The 12,127-nt window shown below is 47.9% G+C and overlaps 1 protein-coding gene across 3 annotated transcripts in view; it reads left to right on the forward strand.

Annotated features, from left to right (window-relative positions):
* The first annotated feature begins 234 nt into the window (after nucleotides 1-234).
* The window catches only part of B3GNT2 (UDP-GlcNAc:betaGal beta-1,3-N-acetylglucosaminyltransferase 2), a 28,320-nt gene continuing 16,427 nt past the window's right edge, over nucleotides 235-12,127 (forward strand). The window contains exon 1 of one of the 3 annotated variants that reach the window (XM_064146288.1): nucleotides 235-706. The gene's annotated coding sequence lies outside the window, so the exon portion shown is untranslated. The other 2 variants (XM_064146291.1, XM_064146289.1) reach the window with 2 other exon arrangements.

Below are 12,127 nucleotides of genomic sequence, written 5' to 3' on the forward strand. Positions count from 1 at the left end.
CCGCGGCCAGCGGGGCGCGGGGACTCGCTTCGCCCTCGCCCTGCCCACCCCCACGCCCGTCCAATCCGATTGGCCCTCCGCGGCGAGGGGCGGGGCCCCGCCGCTGACCCGCCCCCCCCTCTCCCCCCTTCCTCTCTCGTTTCCCAACTCTCCTGCAGCGCGTGGCGCGGGCTGCGGGGGGCTCGCGCCGGCGGGGGGGCGCGCGCGCGTGACGAGCGGGAGGGCGGGCGGGGGCAGGCGCGCGGCTCCGCCAGAGGGGCAACAAGTGAGGCGATTCCCGCCCGCCGCCGCCCCGCACCGGCCGCCTCCGCGCCTCGGCCCCGCGTCCCGCAGCCCTCCTCTCCCGCTCCTCGCCCTGCTCTAGGCCGGTCCGCACCTCCTCCGGGGCGCGGCGCGGCCCGGACCTCAGAGCTGCGGCGGCTGGACGGGACGAGCCTTCCGTTGGGCTTGCCTCGGCGCCGCCCCGGCACTGCTTTCAGGTGCGGGAGCTTCCGCCCTCTGCGGGGGCTGGCGGAGGGCGGCGGCGGCCGAGGCATGGTGCTCCGCCGGCCGCTGGGACGGTGGTAGAGGCGGCAGGCCGGGGGCGGGAGGGGGACGAGGGAGGGCTCCCGCCGCGGAGAGGCAGCCCGCGGCAGGACAAAAGCATGGTGGATGTGGAGGAGGCGGCAGGAAGAACCCCGGCAGAGCCTCGCGGCAGCCTGGCAAGGTACGTGCGTGAGGAGGGCTGGGGCGCAGCGCAGAGGGCGGCGGGGGAGGTGGGGACGGCGTCGTGCGGGCGGCTCGTTTGGGTTTGCCCTGTAATTTTTCTCTCCCGATCCTGAGGTTGCTTTTTCGTAGCCCCTCGCCTATTTGTGTGCTGACAGCTCCGTGCTGGTGGTGGGGGGACGGGGACGACAACACGCTGGGAGGTGTGGATGCTTAATTGGAGGGCTTTTGGGGCTCGGATTTTTTTTTTTTTCTTTCTCACTTCCCCGCTGGGGGAGGTGACAGGAGGTGGAAAGGGTGGGGTTGAACCACGAGGGCTTGTTCGATCTCTTCCCCTGTCGCACAGGAGCATCGGCACCCCCCGGCACATGTTGCAACAAACTCGGTGAGGGCAAGGCAGAGAGGCGCAGTCTCTTGGCGTGGGTCAAAAGTTAGGCGAGCTTCGGTTCAGTGACCGCATGTTTGTCGTCGCTTTAGTGTTTTCTGAACGTGAGGAGGAAGAGAAGGAGTTGATGCCGAAACGGTGAGCTTTGTTTTCTGTCAGTGAAAACCTAAGGCGTAGGGTTACTGCAGTGCCGAGTGCTGCTGCAATCCTCTCCTTGGCTGGAGGAGAGGACACGGGCACGGTAGAGCTCGTCGGGTTTTCTTCGGAGGTGGTGGCGATGGAGCTGGAGGACTCGTACAGCTCGTAGGGTCAGCTCATTAGCGGGCTGTAACCGAGTAGGTTAATTATTAATACCTCCACAGCGTTAGGATTGTGTTGTTAACAGTGTAACGTTGAGGTGGCGGATTTTGCTGAACCTGAGACGGGGTGGGGGGTAAAAACCACTCTTGTTTTTGCGAGGCTTGTTCTGAACGTATCTCTTCCTTCTCGAGATGGTGCTTTTTTTAGCCCTTTAAACTTCCCGGAGGCAGACCGTCGCCCATCAGGAGCAGGGGGGACTTCAGGTTACTGGCTGTGATTGGGGCCAAGCTGTAGCTCACAATTCATTAGTCATCCTGCAAAAATTCTCTGGGGAAAGTTACTTGAGTAACCCTTTATTCCGACTTTCCCCGAAGTTGATTATTAAACGCCGGTGTTTTAAGTTTTAACTATGTAAATGAAGGCTTGGGTTTGTGTCCTGTGCTTGTTTCTTTTTTTCCCCCTATTTTAAAAAATATCTTAGACTCAGAAAGTGGGGTTGGGCATGGAGGAGTTTAATCTGGGTGTGGAAGGTTGCACTTGATGATCTTAAGGGGTCTTTTTTTTTTCCAGCTCCAGTGGTTATTCGTTCGTTTTGAGTGTAAAAATTACGTTCTGAAGAGATAATCTGGAAGTTCTTGAGGAAGTAGGCTTCCAGCGCGTTCTCATTTGAGGAAATTTCTGGTTAATCATTCCTCCGCTGCCTTAGAGACAGCCTCCAGTTCAGTTCTCTTTTCCAAGTTGCTTAAAACGGTTTCGTGTTTTGCAGCAGTTCCGCTTTGGCGTCAGATTGGAGTGGTGGCACAGAGGGGCGTGGGGGGGGAGGGGGGAGCGGGTGACGCTTCTCTGAGTGGTACCGGTGGTGATGACAGAGCTGAGTGAGGAACTGCCTGCTGGCAACGGCTACCTTGTCACCTTAGTGACCCAGCCTGTTGAAATCGCCGAAGGAGTGGAATTAACTCCCGGGTTGTTAGCAAATGCGTGGAGAATCGGCTTTTCTCTTTCAGCAGATGTCAGTTTCTAACCTGCTTTGGGTTGCCCTTTTTTTTTTTTTTTTTTTTTTGCTTGGCTGTTTTCCTGGGGGCAGTTGAATGTTTTGAAAATAGACTCTTTAAAAACCAGATTGCAATTGAAATCTGGAATGTAAGAGTTATGATACCATGGGTTTAGAATCACAGTCTTTTGGCTTGAAGGGAACCCTGATTCTGCTGCTTTGCTTTGAATGTGTGATTTCCTACCTGAGGTATTGTGCAAGACTTGTTTGTACAGCTGTAGGGAATCTACAGATGCTGCAGACACTGCCTAAATTAATAAAAAACCAGGCAGTGCCTAATTTAAGTAACTGTGCTTTCTGTAAACTGGTTTTGCTTCAGTTTTTGCTTGTTTTCTCCCTCTTTTTTTCAACATGTACTATAAATAGATGAGGAAAGTGAAGGAAAAGCAGGCACAGCAGCTAGGTAACATAGCTGAAGGGACTCGTTTTGAAGGTGGTGCATTAGCTAACTGGGGGTGCCAGCTAGCTGTCCCCATGCCCTGCCTGGTTAGCCTGAGTAGGATCTCATCCCTGCTGATGAATAGCTAAAGGATGAGGGTCAGGAGAATGGAGTCAGACTGTTCTCAGTGGTGCCTAAGGACAGAACAGAGAACAGGGGACATAAACCAAGAGGTGCCACATGGACCGAAAGAACAAATTCTTCCTTGTGAGGTTAGCAGAGCAGGGAGACAGGCTACCCTGAGAGGCTGTGGAGTCTCCATCTCTGGAGGCCTTCCAGACCACTTGGATGTGTCCCTGTGGGATTGACCAAGTTCTAGAAAGGAGGTGGGACTGGATGATCTCCAGAGGTCCCTTCCAACCCATCCCATTCTGTTGCTGTGGCAATAGATACAGCTCACTAATCTTCCTAGAGATGGGTCCCTAATGAACACCAAAAATCCTTTTATTGTTACTGCCAGTAATCACCTCCTACATGTTAAAAATACTTCTGAGTAATGGAGATGCTGCTGAAGAGATGGATATGAAAGGAGCACTTGCTCAGAAAGGCTTTGAACAATGAGCAGTAGGTAAAGTGGTTTTGTATTCTGTGGTGACAAATATAGGTAATTGCATGAATAAGTTACAGCATATACAGAGGGGAAAAAAGTACAGGCTTGGAGTCTTCATCCTTTTGCCTACCCAACAGACACCTTGGAGAAGAAAGTCTTTCAGAGGTGTACTCCTCCTTGGTGACAGGCTGGAGAGTTGGACAGGGAGAAATGGAATGAAATCTGGCAAGGGGAGAGTCTCGCACCTGGGAAAGGACAACTCCATGAACCAGTATAGGTTGGGGAATGACCTGTTAGTAAGCAGTGAAGGGGGAAAGGACCTGTGGGTCCCAGTAGATGGAAGGTTGACTACAAGCCAGCAATGTGCTCTGGTGGTCAAGAAGGCCAAGGGCACTGTGGGGTGGATTAGAAGCACTGTGGTTGGTAGGTCAGAGAGGTTCTCCTGCCCCTCTCCTCTGCCCTGCTGAAGCCACATCTGGAATACTTCGTCCAATTCTGGGTCTCTCAGGTTGAGAAGGATCTCAGGGGACTGCTTGAGAGGGTCCAGCACAGAGCCACAAAAGTGATTAAGGGAGAGGAACATCTTACAAGGAGAGGCTGAGGAGATGGGACTTGGAGAGCAGGATCCTGAGGGCTGCCCCTCATTGCTGTTTATAAAGATGTGCAGGTGAGTGGCAGGAGGCTGGAGCCAGGCTCTGCTGGGTGATGCCCAGTGACAGGACAAGGGGCACTGCTGCAAGCTGAGGCATAGAAAGTTCCATGGAAACAAGAGGCATTTTTCTTTTCCCTGTGAGGGTTGCAGAACTCTGGAACAGGCTGCCCAGGGGGGTTGTGGACTCTCCCTCTATGGAGATACTCAAACGCCACCCGAATGTGTTCTGTGCGATCTGCTGTAGGTGCCTCTACTCTGCCAGCGGGGTTGGACCGGATGCACTTTGGAGGTCTTTTCTAGCCCCTAACATTCTGTGATTCTGTGACTTGTCAGAGCCATGACTCTTAGCAGCTCTTCTACTGCTCCGTGGGGCAGCTGTTGTAGTAGTGGGACTAGCCCTGAGGATGACTCTTTTTTCCTGTTGGCTGTGTGAAACCACTTGAAGAACAAGTGGTGGTATTCAAAGACAAAAGCCTGTGTCGGTGCTTATGGTGGTGAAGCATAGGATGTACTCGTCTGTGTCCTGACAAAGCCAATGTTGTTATCACAACAGAGGCATGGTTTGTTGCTGATACGTGTGCTTGACAGAAATGAAGATGTCAGGCAAGCATATTTCTCCAGATTAACTAAAGACTGAGCAGTGCCAATTAAAATCCTCAACCAGCTTCTTTAGTGACTTGTTCTTTTTCAGCAAGGACTTCACTTCTGACAAATGCACATCAAGTTATCTTGTAAAATCCTGACTTCAGACAGCTCGTAAAACCTCACAGACTTAGTTCCTTGATGTGATTTTTGCTGTGTGCTGCCAGACTGGTGAGTTTAGATGGAGAGTGGCTGAGCAGCTGTCAGAAATGCAGCAAGATCCCCGTGTTTGGCAGGATTCCTTATGCTTGGGGCTGTTCAGCCTGGAGAAAAGGCTCCGGGAGGCCTTAGAGCTGCACTTCAATGCTGAAGGGGAATTACAGGCAGGCTGGGGAGGGTACTGCTCAGAAAAGCCTGTGGGGATAGGCCAAGTGCAATGGTTTGAAAGTGGAGCAGGGCAGAGTTAGGTTGGACCTGAGGAGGAAGTTGTGCAGAAGCAGAGTGGCGAGACACTGGTACAGGCTGCCCAGGGCTGTGGTTGAGGCCCTGTCCCTGCAGACCTTCAAGCTCAGCCTTGCTGTGTCCCTGTGCAGCCTGCTCTAGCTGGAGGTGTCCCTGCTGAGTGCAGGGGAGAGGGACAAGATGCCCTTGGAGGGTCCCTGCCAAACTAATGCAATCTGTGAATCTCTTTCCACTGTCATTTCTTCCTTTCTAGTTGAGGCATAATAGAGCCTGGTAGATTTCTTGTAGGTTTTTCACACGTTTAAAGCTTAAGTGAATTCTAAAACTTGCCAAAGGCAGGCCAAAAGGAGATGAGGTGGGAGAAGCTGCTTATGGTATCAGGAAGACTTTAATAATCTGGGATTATTTTTTGTTTTACTTTGATTGGATTTTTGTAGAAAGCACAGCATATAGGCACAAGATGAATTTCACTAAAATAATGAGCCTCAGTATGTCTGAGTTCCATGTTAATATGTCAGGAAGGCTATTTGGATTCATCATCTTCCAAAAGCCCCAAACCATCCATGTCCCTTTCACTGCCTATTGGTTTGTCTTGTTTTTTTCCTAGTACATCTATTTATTATCTTTTCTGTTACTACACAGTAGGAGCACATTGGTAATTTTAAAGCAGGGAGGGCATGCATCTGCTTTTCCTAAGTAAAGTTCTAGCATCTTGGGTTTTTTTCCCCCTCCTCATGACTGATAGCTGATTGTAAAATAACATTTTTTAACTGAAGCGTTAATAATTAGTGTAGGAAGAAGGGTGTGGTTGTTATGGTTGTGTGCATGAGAAATCACAGGATTACTATTTGCTGTTTCTGGTGCTTCCTATGGTTTAGAGAAGAATTTGTGCCCCTGAGTGCAATTAATGGCAATTACTGATGTAACCTCCCTGTTTATGCCACGTTTGGACTTTGGGTGTTTTTCTCGCTGTGCTGCTACTTCATGGTTGTACTGCACAGTCCTCATGATTAAACAGCAAAAAATGAGCAAGAGCAGGTGATAATACCATGAAATACAGGCCCTCCTTGTTGCTTTAGCGCAGAATGAGCAAGTCAGTGAAAGCTGGGGAGGAAACCTCCCTGTACTCTCTTCAGGCACAGTTTGCTCTTTGCATAGGAAGAGCTGACAACTATCTTAAGCTTCACAGAATCGCAGAATGTGGCAGGGCTGGAAGGAACCTCAAGGATCATCCAGTTCAAACCCCTCTGCCGTGAGCAGGGGCACTTCCCACTAAGTCAGGTTGCCCAGAGCCACATCCAGCCTGGCCTTAAAAACCTCCAGGAATGAGGTTTTTACACCTTCTTGGGCAACATGTGCCAGTCTCTCACCACCCTTATGGTGAAGAAATTCATCCTGCACTGCTGCCTTTTTCATCGAGTTTGCTGGGCCTTTTAGAGTTGAGAACACAAGTAAATAAACCTCCCCAGGCCTCCAGACCACTTAAAACCCGGTGGAAAGACTGGATCATTAAAATGTCTTGTGATGAACTGGGCGAAAGGAGGCCTAAGTTGATGTCTCATGAGAAGCAATTAACATTTAAATAAGGAAAGGAATCCCAGTGTGTGCTGGGTGTGGTGCTAAGATTTTTAAAAGGAGAATTGATGAAACAGTTTCATCAGCAGCTGATGAAGAAAGCTTTGTTTGAAATAAGTCCTATACTGAGAAGCCTTTCATTGGAACTAGTTTTGTTCATCTTTGTAAGTACATAACTTTGGAAATTTAGCAACTGCATCAGCTCAAGCCCACAGAAGAGAGGGAATGGACTAAATTACTGAATTTGTAAGTCAGCTGTCTACAGTGAACAAGAAATCTGAAGATGAGCCAGGCTGTGCCCAGGTGGCCAAGAAGGGCACCAGGGATGGAACATGTTATTGCAAACTTCTTCTTGAGTTGCTTTTTAAATAAAAACAATTGAGAAGCCATGCAGAATGCTTTACAGTTGCTTACTGGAACCACTCTGGAATTTAAGCAGATAATTGTGCAGGTAACAGGTACAGCAGAAGTCTCTAATCTGGTTAGATGCTTATTTGCCATTAGCAAAGATGGGAGTTAGCTGCCTAAGCTGCTCAAAGATCTTTTACAAAACCCTTCTGGTAGTTAGGTGCATCTTTAGCTGCCTAAAGCTCCTGGAATAGGATGTGTATCTTGGGTTTTAGCATTTTGAAGGACAGTGGCATTCCCTTCTTAAAACTCCGTTGGTTCTCTGAACTTGAAGTGAATTCTTCAGAAAGAGGGCAAAACCTTTATTTCCCCCTGTACTTGTTAACCAAGACTTATGAAAGGTGAAAGTCTTCTCATGTATTTGCATTTTGAAAAGCAGGTTTTGTATCTTAAACATTTGTTTACTTCAGCATTGTAAATGCAGAGGCAGATCCCAGAATGCCGATCCTGAATGTTTACTTGGATGGGTTTGGTTGGAGTTGACTTTCAATGAACTGTGTGGAGCTTGCAGGGAAACATGACTTAAGATTGTCTTCCCACCAGCCAGCAGCTCCTGGAAGTCAGGTTGAAACCAAAAAATGTGGTGGTGTTCAGGGCAGGAACCTCATCAGATTTATCTTGGCTTTGGAACCAGAGTGGCCCATATCTGACATTGCCAGGAGCACAAAGCAGAGGTGCAAGGGCAATGACTTGACATGTAGTGCTTAAAGAATGGTTTGGGTTGTTGCCCGAGTAGCTGCTGGTCCCTACACACAGTGAAGGTGTTGGGAATCTGGTTAAGGCACACTTCTAATTAGGAGTTTTAAGATACCACTGGAAGAGATACCAGGAGGAGATGAGCTGCTTGAGTTTGTGGGAGTTACAGTTATCTGTGCCTTGGAGAGGAACACTAAGTCCCCTTTCTCAAAGCCAGCACCTGGCACTGCTGCCTTAACGCTTGGGCTTAATGATCTTGAAGGTCTTCTCCAACCAAAACAATTGAATAAAAGCAAGAAGTGAGGCAGGGCCTCTTCAGCAGACTTCAGCTTATTAAATGTCCCTTTCAAACCTGGGTGATGTTTTGAATGTGTTACTTTTCTCTATTCTTCGTTACTGTAGAGTCAGAGAATTGTTTTTGGTGGAAAAGACCTTTAAACTACCAGAGCTAGCATCAATCCATGTCTTAATATCTGGAAGGAAGGTAGTTCCTTATCCACTTCTTGGCTTTCTGATAATGATGAGAACACCTCAAACAGACCACACTAGGAGCAGTGGCAGTGAGTCACGCTGGGTCAATATCTAATCAACTGACTTGAGCAGAAAAAGCATTAGTGAAATTCAAACCCCAGGGTGTGTCTCATTACAGTTTGGATTGCTTAAAGGCTTTGCTTCTTCTGGTGGATCAGAGGTGGCCCTACTTGTTGAACTCACATGGATCAAGGTGGGAACCAGATGATTAGTGTCAGACTGCAGCAGCAATTTGCTGGTACCAGAAAACTGAAGCTGATGGAAAAAGTGATCTGCTGTGGTCTTGACTTTGTGAGTCTTCTTTCTCTTGTGCTGTTCCTGCCATTTGTGCAGCACAGTGGCACCAAGGCTACTGTCGGGAGCCAGCTGACAACTAATTGCTGCTGAATTGCCAGGTTCTTTATCATCCTCTTCAGCTCCCTGAAGTGACTCACCACAGTCAAGCCAGTGCAAAGGTGAGATGGGCCTGTGCAATTCGTAGGGGAAGGAACAAATTACAAGAGTGTGTCAGCCATGACTGAAACTGTTGGAAACTACCCTGAAACTACCCTCTGACTTCTCATCAATGTGATGAATGACACATTTTTCTTCCACAACATATTACTCTGCTGTCTCTTATTGAAATCTCATCCCTTGATTCTTTCATAACTTCCTATTTGTTCAACCTGAAGCCTTCTCAAAGGTGCCCAAAACCTGAAGTTCATAAATCAGAAGCCAGCAGCCCTGGATTATTCCTAACAGATTGCACAATGTCATTGTTCTAAAGCATGAACTGACCTTAGAATAGCACGTGATTGTGTGCTGGACTGGGGAAAACAGGTCAGTTGCACTACCACAGGCCTTCAAATGCTGAGGCATTAAACTTTAATGCCAGTTTTTGTAGCAGGTTGAGGGACCTTGCCCTTAATTGTCATTGTGACATCTCAATCTTTTAAAAAACAAACCAGAACAGAACCCACAGATACCAAAACCACCCAAGGCCTTTTGGCAAACAAAGAACATAACTTTATATATATGTATTTCTCAAGTTATTTTTGTCAGTGCAGTGAGGAGCACCTTCAGAGATGTTTCCTGTGGCTGCAGGTACGCCAGTGTATAGTGGGCGCTGACGTGGGTTACGTTGCCTTGTGTAACTTTGGTGCATGTGCATAGATCTGTTGTATTTTTTTTCTCTCTGTAGGAAATCATAAAATCACAGAATGGTCTGCGCTGGAAGGCACTTCCAAAGCTCATCCAGTCCAACCCCCTGCACTCAGCAGGGACATCCTCCACTAGAGCAGCCTGCCCACAGCCCCCTCCAGCCTCACCTTCAATATCTCCAGCCATGGGCCCCCAGCCAGCTCCCTGGGCAACCTGTTGCAGTGTTGCAGCAGCCTCCTGCTGCAGAACTTGTTCCTCACAACCAATCTCAATCTGCTCTGCTCTCGTTTGCAGCCATTGTCCTGGTTCTGTCTCTGCAGGCCTTTGGCAGCAGTCCCTCTACAGCCTTCTTGTATCCCCTTCAGGTCCTAGCAGGCTGCTCTTAGGTCTGCCCAGAGCCTTCTCTCCAGGCTGCACACCCTCTGCTCCCTCAGCCTGTCCTCATAGCAGAGCTGCTCCAACCTTCTGATGCTTTTCATGGCCCTTCTCTGGACTTGCTCCATCAGGTCTATGTTCTTCCTATATTAAGGTCTCCAGACCCGGGTCATGACCAAACACAAGCTGCTTATACCAGTAAAAAAATTAGGATATGCATTAAGCCCAGAAGTGAATGTACAGAAAACTTTGTACAATAACCAGTGCACAGTGGTTTTTATTGCATAAACATTGATCTTCTGTAGGAACACAGGCAATGATGCAAGTATCAACTGAATGTTTTCAGCCAATCCAAAGATTTAATTTTAAGAGGGTAAAAAAAAATTAGTCTGAACTTAATTCAGGAAGTACACAGTCTTTAAGTATCTTCTTGATTAAAGCCTGACCTTTGGTGAGAGAGACCTATCATCAAATATAGGCAGAGCTGGGATGGGCTGAGGGATTTACTGGTAGCTGACTTTCTAATTAAGAATGGATGAAAAAGTAGAGCACCTTTCAGCTGGATCTTTTGTTACTTGAGTCATCTGAGTCAGGATTGGAAGTGTTTAGTTCGAGATAGTTGAGATCTGCTGGTAGCTATTCCATTTGTAGGCCAGCTCTGAGGCCCTCAGCAATTTGGTCTAGTGGAAGGTGTCCCTTCCACTTGGGGTTGTTGGGGCTACAACTCAAACCATTCTATGAATCTCTGAAGTATTCCATCAGGACAGGGATTTTGTGTGAACTCGTTGTAACCAAGTTAAAAAGAGATTTACTTTGTGTCCTAAGTTACTCTGCAAATATAACTTGATGCTGACTCTGGGGGTGTTGCTGCTGTACTTGTAAGCAGCAACACAAAGTCAATGAAAGTTAACCTTTGTTTTATAGATGTTATTTTACATAGTGTACCTTAGAAAGACATTCTGGTAACTCCTCTTTGGCATTTCAGGAGCTAGAGGGAGAGAGACACCTGAAATGGGGCCAAAGTGAGAAGAATCACAGCAGTGATAGCTTACACTGAAGGGCTGGGGATTCTAATCTTCAGAGCTTGCCATCCTTCAGCTGGAAATTGAAAGGCTTGCTCAGTCAGAAGCTGATGAGTAGTCTTAGGAGAGCAATCAAGTAGGCTGTTAGGGGCAGGAAGTTTGGGATTCTCATCATGCTCTTATGAAGGTTTAAGGCAGCTGGGATTTCCCCACCTTTTTGTAGCAGCTTCTGACAAGTTCTTGAGTTTCATCTTGACGTAACTGCTTTGAGCAATGCCTTGAAACGTTGCACCTTATCTGATTGAGAAGCAAGACTCTGCAGAGAATGAACCTCCTGACGTTAGGTGGTGGTAGGCAGTCTGAGAAATGTAAATGTTTGTAGTGCTCACAGATCCCTTCAGATAGCTGCAGGGTCTGTCTGCGTTGCACGCAGATGAGTTGGCTCAGTGATCATCTCGATTGTCTGCTGACAAGACAGTGTTCTTACCTAATGATGGCTGACTCTCCATGTGATTTGGGGTCTTGGTGAGACCTAGCGATGGACTGTAGTCAAATCTGGCATAAGCTGTAAAAGAGCCTTGTTGGAACATGTTGTCTCCACTTGATTGTGACTTGGATGAGATTTGAGAGGCTGAAAGGGGATTCGTGCTTTGTTCTTTCACTTCAGAACCATTGCTCCTGTCGGGTAGACAATGACTTGATTGTCCTTGTGCCTCCCTTCTGTCGTACTGGCATGGGATTTTTTGGAAGCAGCTGCCTAGAATATTTGGAAGTTACCCTGAGGATCATCGGAAGCAAACGAGATCGTGTAACTCACACAATCAGTTTCTGTTCTTTAAGCCAGTAGTGGGTGTCAAAACTGGGCTGAGAGTCAAACTTGTGAATGTTTTTGTTGAAGCCAGTTCATCACCACTGGTCTGACCAGTCCATGCTCCTTAGGTCAGCTTGTCTAACTGAACTGTATTAACCACTGCAGAAAAAGAGCTCATTAAAGCAGTTCTCTAAGATGCTGGATGAAATGCCACACAGCTTGAGACACTCTCTGTGTGGGGAAGTCGCAGCAGTTTACATCTTTTCCTTTTCTAACACCATTTCAGATGGAAACCAGGTTTTTTTTTCACCCATCTGCATGCAGACTTAGTTTGTTCAGCATATTTTTAGAAGCGGGGTCTAAGCTCTTAGCCCTGTGACTGTAAATGTGATGTGCCAGATGAACTGAGAAAGAAGGGTGCAGTTATTTCCTGAAGACTGTAG

This window comes from Pogoniulus pusillus, chromosome 7, assembly GCF_015220805.1.
Source record: "Pogoniulus pusillus isolate bPogPus1 chromosome 7, bPogPus1.pri, whole genome shotgun sequence".
Classification (NCBI taxonomy): domain Eukaryota; kingdom Metazoa; phylum Chordata; class Aves; order Piciformes; family Lybiidae; genus Pogoniulus; species Pogoniulus pusillus.